This window comes from Rhagoletis zephyria, unplaced genomic scaffold, assembly GCF_001687245.7.
Source record: "Rhagoletis zephyria isolate East Lansing unplaced genomic scaffold, Rhagoletis_zephyria_1.1 Rzeph_scaffold_02095, whole genome shotgun sequence".
In the NCBI taxonomy this organism is placed as follows: domain Eukaryota; kingdom Metazoa; phylum Arthropoda; class Insecta; order Diptera; family Tephritidae; genus Rhagoletis; species Rhagoletis zephyria.
The window spans coordinates 84985-94311 of record NW_016159179.1 but is presented as its reverse complement, the minus strand read 5'-3'; the positions used below and the strand labels follow the sequence as shown (position 1 = coordinate 94311).

At 34.0% G+C, this 9327-nt stretch overlaps 1 long non-coding RNA gene across 1 annotated transcript; it reads left to right on the top strand.

The window, feature by feature from the left end:
- Nucleotides 1-220: 220 nt before the first annotated feature.
- On the top strand, nt 221-7742 carry LOC108365990 (uncharacterized). The gene is made up of 3 exons (XR_001848037.1): nt 221-314; nt 3148-3155; nt 7728-7742. It is a non-coding gene; the product is annotated as an uncharacterized LOC108365990 (long non-coding RNA).
- The last annotated feature ends 1585 nt before the right edge of the window (nt 7743-9327 follow it).

The following is a 9327-nucleotide window of genomic DNA, read 5'->3' as shown; positions in this document are numbered from 1 at the left end:
TACTTTCTGTACTACCCCTGTAGGGAAACGAACTAGTGCGGAGCTGGATCGGTTGTAGTGCGTTTGGAACCATGACTAGTACGCGTTAATTCTCTTTTGCATGCTAGCGACTGGCGAATTTAACATTGCGATGTCCTAGGAAGTGTCAATTGTCACCCGTTGCATCCCTTTGGCGCTAGTTCCGAACCAGTTCTAAATTCGACAGATAAGATCTAGTTCGTTTGCATCCCTTTTTCTATAGTTCCAAACCAGTTCCTAATTCGACAGATGAGATCTAGTTCGATCTGCATCCGTTTTTATAGTTCCCAACAGTAGTACAGTTATGGCGGTTCTGGAACCGGTGCAGCAGCGCTGCTAGCAGGTTTGCTGTTGCTCCGGTGCAGAACCGCTATATGGTTTGCTGCTGCTCCGCCGCAAGATTTGCTGCTCCGCCAAAAGATGTCGCCGATCGTAATCCAAGTTCAGAACCCAGATAAAGGCCGCAAGATGTCGCTGGTGACAAATCTGAGTCCGGAACCGGAAGCGATAAGAGGGTATTCCGCTGATGGAAATCCAAGAAATCCGATACAAGGTGGTTTATATGTCGAAAATTGGTAAGGTGTATTGGTATACATATATACATACGTATTCTCATACATACATCTATATGCAAACATACATACATACATATGTATATACATATATAGATGCTCCACCCCTAGAAAAGTGTGTTAATAATGTTCACATAGTTAATTGCTAAATATTTAATATATACGTGTATATGAATGGAAAGGCCTGTTGATGTTGATGACGAGAACAAATAAAATTTAATTTGAAATAAAAGAAGGTTTTATATTTACTTATTTATTTTGATAATAAGAATTTTAAACATAAATGTCCGCTATTATATGAATTATAGCTTTGCTATTTATTATAGTTATATTTAATGTTTTTTCCTAAATACTTTATTATTTGCTTAGGAGGCTGTAAGTTTCCAAAGCTATCGAAGTAATCAATCTCATTATCGTTTTCCAGTATTTGAACTATCCAAATTTATTATTCCACATTCTCTCTTAAATGGTTTACGGGGTAAACTGTCACACATGAATACCCCTCTAAAATTTGGAATAAACTTTGAATACTTCTTTAAGTCTACATCAGTAAGAGGTCTTCTGAGTAGCTTCATGAAGAGTTTTTTTGATATGGTTTTAAATATAATCCGAATCCCTTTTTATAAGGCTTTAAAAACATTCCTTTTCCCATGAAATCGCTTGTCTGTAAAGCATTTAGAAAAGTTGTTGTTTCTTGGCAGGGGCACAAAGCTATTTTTTTCAAAAGTATTTTGTGAAAAATATACTTATATGAAGTCATATATGTAATTATAACTAGATAATATTGTTCCTCAGCAATGTACCAAAAGAAACAAAACAATTTCTTTTTCATAAATAGTTTGTAAATGATGCAGTGTGCTGTATACTTATAGAGGTGACCTTATGGATAAGTGTCGGATTTTTATTTTTATTTTCAAATTAATTTTAGTTACTTTTTTATAAAAAATATAGTTCATTCTATGANCGTTTTATTTTCTCGAAAAAAGGCTGCACTTATTCTGCTTTGTGTTAGCGCTGTCACATTTTCATGTTCTTTTCTCAGCTCTTTCACAAGGCGTCGTGTTCTTTTCTCAGCAGGTTGCGCTCTGATCCGGCGAAAGTGCTGCCTTTGTTGCATAAACGTGAGGGTGAGAGTTGCATGGTTTATTATACCCGAGCGCACTTGTGCACAAGGGTATTATAACTTTGTTCACATAACGGTTGTTTGTAACAGGCAAAACGAATCGAGATAGATATAGACAAATGTATACATAAATGATCAGAATGAAAAGAGAAATCGATTAAGCGGTGACTGTCTGTCCGTCCGTCCGTCCGTCTGTGCACACGATAACTCGAGCAAAAATTGAGATATCTTAACGAAACTTGGTACGTGGACTTCTTTCAGGCATAGGACGGACGGTATTGGTAATGGGCGAAATCGGACAATAACCACGCCTACCTCCCATATAACGGTAATTTTCAGAAATACGAAAACTGCGATATTTTAGTAACTACTGAAGATAATTCACTCAAAATTGACATTTACAATGAGTTTTAGACGAAAAATAAAAATATTAAAAAATTTTGGCAAATGGGCGTAGCCACGCCTACTTATGGTTACATGTGTATATCTTGGTAACCGCTGCACCAATTTCTTCCAAACTTGGCATAGTTGTTGGTCCTGCTACAACATACCAAATGGCCGAAAATTTTTAAAATCGGACAATAACCACGCCCACATCCCATATAACGGTAATTTAGAAAAATACGAAATCCTCGATAAATCAGTAAATATTAAAGCTAATTTATTCAAAATTGATGGTTGCAACAATTTTTTACCAAGAAAAACGCTTATGATACAATTTTGGAAAATGGGCGTGGCACCGCCCACTTATGATCACATATATGTATCTCGCTAACCGTTCTAGAAATTTGAACCAAACTCGGTATGGTTATTGTGCTTGCCACATAAAAGCAAAGCGTTGAAAATTATTGAAATCGGACTAAAATTACAACCGCTTTTCATATAACGGTATATTTCAGAAATGCTTGAAACTGCAATATTTCGAAATTTAAGGACGCTAATTCACTTAAAATTTATACACCCCGGCTTATCGTGTAGCGGTAGCTTTCGGAAAGGTGGAAAACATATATTTAATAATTGCGCCGGGTATTTAATGTTCGGCTCCGCCCGAACTTAGACTTTCTTACTTGTTTTTAGTTTAATCTTGTAAAAATGCAATTATTTTCCCTATCAGAAATAAGTGTTTTGCTTTAAAATTGTTAAAGACTTACAGGCCAAGTGAATAATTCAGCTTTATTAAGTTCTATAAATAAATTGTGATGGAGTAGTATATTTTCTGTTTCATTCTCATATAAAGAACGCAACATTTTCTCAGGTTTCAGGGCAACGCAAAGCAAGAAACTTTTTTTGTGAAATGAAAACGCTATTAGTTACTTTTTTTATCAAAAATATAGTTCATTCTATGACAAAAACCATGTAAATCCAAGTTTCAAATTTTGTACAAAAATTAAAAGAAAATCAAAGTTTCACCAAAATTAAACACTTTTTATTCAGAATATAAAGTTTGTTTGTTGTTTGTGGCTTGTTAACATTTTATTTTTAATATTTTTATTAAGCTTTGTACCACGATTGTTTATTATTCGCAGGCGCGAATCATTTTTAGTGGTAGCCAAATTCCTTTAAAAAAGGGCTAAAAAAGAGCTAAAAAAGTCGTTGTGGCTAAAAATGGTAGCTAAAATTTTTTACTTACGTATACATATATAAGTATACACACAAACATTTTGAATAAGTAATTGTATAGAAAAACAATGAACACTGGGTAAAAAGCTAAACCTAAACCAAGTAACTGTACCATCAGGCTCGAAGCATATAACTTACCAGCATGCTGGTAAAATATTTATTTCTGTACAAATGAGGTCGAGGAAAGATCAAAATTATTAGAGCCGAAATTTCAAAATTTGTCTACCATTTTGTTAAACATTGTTTTTTTTTTAATTCACAACTGCAATATCGCGAACTTAATCTTCTGCTTAATCTTAATCTGCACTATATGAGTCAAAGCCGTGTTTGTAGGCTTTGACTCATATAGTGCAGGAAATTTCCGCCAAAATACTTTTTGCTTAGAAAATTGAGCTAATTTCACCACTCACGACACCAGCATGCTGGTACAATCATAAAATTTTCAAACAGTTTTTGAAATCGCACCAGCAGCTGGTTCAATCACACCACAAGAACATACACGGTCAATCGACATCATGGGCCATTTAACAAATTAAGCATATTAAGGGCCGTAAACTTATATATTTTAAATTATAGTTAAATCGCTAATAGATAAGTGAATGGCCCTAACTATTTTACAGTATTTATGTATAAAAACGTAAGGAACATACAATACATACATATATGTATATATGTATATAAGTCTTTCTTAGTTTAAAAATGTATCCCTTACATAAATGAAAAAAAGAGATCAAATTAAGCATATACAACTTTTTCACGCCATGTATGAATAAATTCTCCAAAGGGCTAAAAAAGGGGCTAGGGGCAATTTCAAATTTACGTGGCCAAAACAAGTATGTGGTAGCTAAATCTAGCCANAAGTCTTTCTTAGTTTACAAATGTATCCCTTACATAAATGAAAAAAAGAGATCAAATTAAGCATATACAACTTTTTCACGCCATGTATGAATAAATTCTCCAAAGGGCTAAAAAAGGGGCTAGGGGCAATTTCAAATTTACGTGGCCAAAACAAGTATGTGGTAGCTAAATCTAGCCACCAAAGGGCTAAAACGGCAACACTGTTCGCAGGTTCGATCCCTGCTGAAGTCTAGAAAAAAAAGAAGTCTGATGAGGAGATGTGGTGATCTCCGAAATAGTGCTATAACTTCTACCGCTTAGACTTTGTTGCTTTTTCAATTTTTCCTAATAAACAATCGTGGTACAAAGCTCAATAAAAATATTAAAAATAAAATGTTAACAAGCCACAATAACATTGACAAATACATAGTTTAGGAAGAGCCTGCCTGAAACTATACAAAAAAGCAAATAAGCAAATGGATGTATAGAATTGACAACAACAACCACGCTGTCGAGTTTAAATAGCGGCAAATCAGCTGCACTTGATAGTAGTTGGTTGAATAAGGAAAATGAATTAGCAACAAGAGTTTACGGGATGTACATAGCTCAGTGGTTAACGCTTCTGACTTTGAACATCGAATTCGCAGGTTCGATCCCTGCTGAAGTCTAGAAAAAAGAAGTCTGATGAGGAGATGTGGTGATCTCCGAAATAGTGCTATAACTTCTACCGCTTAGACTTTGTTGCTTTTTCAATTTTTCCTAATAAACAATCGTGGTACAAAGCTCAATAAAAATATTAAAAATAAAAAGTTTGTAATTTTGATGAAAACGTACTAGCGCAAAAGAGAAGGCACAAGTTGTCCCTTCTTATTATTTACGTTCTTTGATGAAACTTTGTTGATTTGCTTTTAATTTTTGTACAAAGTTTTAAACTTGGATTAACAAGGTTTTTGTTAAGGAATGAACTATATTATTTATAAAAAAGTGAATAAAACTAATTTGAAAATAAAAACCAAAGTAAAAATCCGAAACTTATCCATATTGGGTGACCTATACACTCATATGACTGAAAAAATTATAACCAATACTGTTCCTTGGTAATGTGCCACAAATATTAATTAATAATTATTTTTTATTCTTACTAAATAACTTAAATATATACGTTTTCTATACCTGCAACTTCATTGGCCTTTTATGTGATTTCGACATACAATGTTTTAAACCATGATAAGACGTAATCATACGACCTTTTACAACAAAAAAGGGAAGTATCTCTCGAAAGAGAAGATGAAAACAATTCAAGTAAGTACTCGATACTTTGACGATACTGAGTAGGTATCGATACTTTCAGTCTTTTGAGTACAAGTACTCATTAGAGTGATACCTTAGTGGTATCGATTGAACCCTAGTATGAATGTTAATATCTTCGTAAACATTAACAGACTCTAAATGACGTTTTTAAATAAGTACATAGGTACACAGTTTCCAATTTCTTTGCAAGAATCCATGAAATACTTAATCAGCGTGAACAACCACATTGTATATATTTTAAGATTAAGATTAAAAAAATAAAAATTGGGCTCATTGAACTATATCGTCGCTCAGCGCGAAATACCTCGTATACTTCAAAGGTAGTACCGCGTATACGGTGATAAATAAATTTTACAAAAGCGCAAAAAACCAGTTTTTTCAAAACTGTGGAATGGTATTTTCACTGCATGATTCAATGGGTTATATGAATAAAAACTAAGCAATTGCTTTTTCTTAAAATTGCATACCTTTTACGTCAATTTTGTTTGAATAAATCGAGCAAAAGGTCTGAAATTTTAAGAGAAAGCAATTGCTTATTTTTTTATTCATATGGCCCAATAATAAAAGGTTTGCTCAAAAAACAGTTTTCTCGCTCCCTCTTGACAAAATCGCCTCCCTTAGCAAGGCACTGTGTGTGGGTACGTGTGTGTGTGCAAAGCTTTTGTAAGGGAGCTAACTTTAATGTCACTAAAGAGCAAACCTTTAATTATTGAATCCTGTTTTCACTGAACCTACTTGCTGTAAGATTATTATTATTAATCATAACTTAAATTAATAAAGTAAGCAGTAATGGAAAAAGAATAACCAAATCCCTTTTTTTATTGTACATTCATGAAGTGGTATTGGATTCCGCATATACGAGGTATTTATATATGTACTATCTAAGTATGTATTCATTTGAAGTAGTCTTTAGCCGACCATGTATATTATGTCCCTGTGGGAAAATCTCTAGTTCTGAACTGGTGCGCTTCTAGTACATTTAGACCCAGTACTGGTTCGAGATAAACCTCTTTTGCATGCAAGCAATTGGCGAATTTAACATGGCGATGTCCTAGGAAGTGTCAATTGCCCCCCGCTGCATCCCTTTTTCGATAGTTCCGAACTAGTCCTAAATTCTATAGTTCCGAACCAGTTCTAAAATCGACAGACGAAAGAAAAAAGTATCATGATTTTTCAATCTTTTTGGTTCTTCCGTCTGTGCGATTTTAAGTTATTTTGGAAGAAATGTGTTTTCAGTTTGAAAGTAAATTTGTATGAATAATTGTAATAAATGTACGTTTACATACCTTTAGCTGTAGCTGAGTTTGCAGAGGTGCTCGCTGTTATTGTCCCAAGATGTTGAAATGTTAGCACAAATTTTAGTTTTGTATTACCTAGCTATGAAAAAGCATCTGCGAAGCACAGAATAGAAGCGTATNAGATTATTATTATTAATCATAACTTAAATTAATAAAGTAAGCAGTAATGGAAAAAGAATAACCAAATCCCTTTTTTTATTGTACATTCATGAAGTGGTATTGGATTCCGCATATACGAGGTATTTATATATGTACTATCTAAGTATGTATTCATTTGAAGTAGTCTTTAGCCGACCATGTATATCATGTCCCTGTGGGAAAATCTCTAGTTCTGAACTGGTGCGCTTCTAGTACATTTAGACCCAGTACTGGTTCGAGATAAATCTCTTTTGCATGCAAGCAACTGGCGAATTTAACATGGCGATGTCCTAGGAAGTGTCAATTGCCCCCCGCTGCATCCCTTTTTCGATAGTTCCGAACTAGTCCTAAATTCTATAGTTCCGAACCAGTTCTAAAATCGACAGACGAAAGAAAAAAGTATCATGATTTTTCAATCTTTTTGGTTCTTCCGTCTGTGCGATTTTAAGTTATTTTGGAAGAAATGTGTTTTCAGTTTGAAAGTAAATTTGTATGAATAATTGTAATAAATGTACGTTTACATACCTTTAGCTGTAGCTGAGTTTGCAGAGGTGCTCGCTGTTATTGTCCCAAGATGTTGAAATGTTAGCACAAATTTTAGTTTTGTATTACCTAGCTATGAAAAAGCATCTGCGAAGCACAGAATAGAAGCGTATTTGAACGAAACAGCCGCCGAACACATATCTATGTAAAGTAAACAAGCCCCCCGCTGCATCCCTTTTTCGATAGTTCCGAACTGGTTCTAAATTCGACAAATAAGATCTAGTTCGTTCTGCATCCCTTTTTCTATAGTTCCGAACTATTTCTTAGTTCGTCACTTTAGATAGAGATTACTAGTGAAAAAAACTGAAAAAAATTAAATTTTTTAAAAGTACCACTTTAGGCCGATTTTGGACTGGTGGGGATCTAGTTCTTATCGGACTAGTTCGTTTTTGGCGATAAAGACCTAGTACGGAACTAGAAATTTGATTCACCAGTCCCCGGTTTCCCTACAGGGGTATTATAAAACAAATCCATACATATGTAAGTAATATTAACACATTCATTCTAAATATTCTTATTGGTTTCACTGCTGGGGCTGCCACTGCTGCTGCTTACACTCTTCAACCTCGACAGGTGTAGCTTGCCAATGTCAATTAAAAACTACAGTAAATATTAAAAAATAACCAAAACGGGAAGCTTCACAGGCAAGAAAAAAATAACCAAAATTGGTTAAAAGTAACCAAAACGGCAACACTGGGTATAACATACAATAACTCTAAATTGGTAAATTTGCACATTCATGCTTCTGGCATAAAGGTGACGATATGTATTTGCTTCAAATTTATTAATTTTTTATATTTACGCCTGTTCTACATATTTTTTTAGTAAGATAATAGTAGTCACACTGAAAATAAAATTTCGTAAAAATGCTACGAAAAACTTTCGTAGTCTAGGTTTTTGTACAACGTACGAAACTTCCGTTCATAATACGAAGACATTTTTCACAACGAAACAAGATTTTACGAACCATTCGTAAATAACGGGTGATTTTTTTGAGGTTAGGATTTTCATGCATTAGTATTTGACAGATCACGTGGGATTTCAGACATGGTGTCAAAGAGAAAGATGCTCAGTATGCTTTGANCATTTTGAGGGAAAACTTCGGAGAACAATTCATCTCAAGAAATGGACCGGTAAGTTGGCCACCAAGATCATGCGATTTGACGCCTTTAGACTATTTTTTGTGGGGCTACGTCAAGTCTAAAGTCTACAGAAATAAGCCAGCAACTATTCCAGCTTTGGAAGACAACATTTCCGAAGAAATTCGGGCTATTCCGGCCGAAATGCTCGAAAAAGTTGCCCAAAATTGGACTTTCCGAATGGACCACCTAAGACGCAGCCGCGGTCAACATTTAAATGAAATTATCTTCAAAAAGTAAATGTCATGGACCAATCTAACGTTTCAAATAAAGAACCGATGAGATTTTGCAAATTTTATGCGTTTTTTTTAAAAAAAAAGTTATCAAGCTCTTAAAAAATCACCCGTTATAACGAAAGGAGTTTCGTAAGGCATTTTTGCGGTACAATTTATGAAAACTTTCGTTTAATTTACAAAACACATGCGTAAATTACCGAAAAGATCTCTGTACCAATAATTTTGTATATTGTACGAAGGCATACGAAATCTACAAATCTGTATTCGTTTTATTTCTAAAATACTTTCGTACATAGTACTAATGTAGAAACATGTTTTTTTTTAAATTCGTACAATAAACGAATATTTTAATGCAATATATGTACTAAATTGCCGGCAGTTTACTATTTGATCATCATTGCGAAATTACCTGTTGGCTGGTGTGAGACGTATAATATTAATTTAAACGTTTTATAAAGGAATTTGCTGGATAAAAATACAATAAAAAATTAC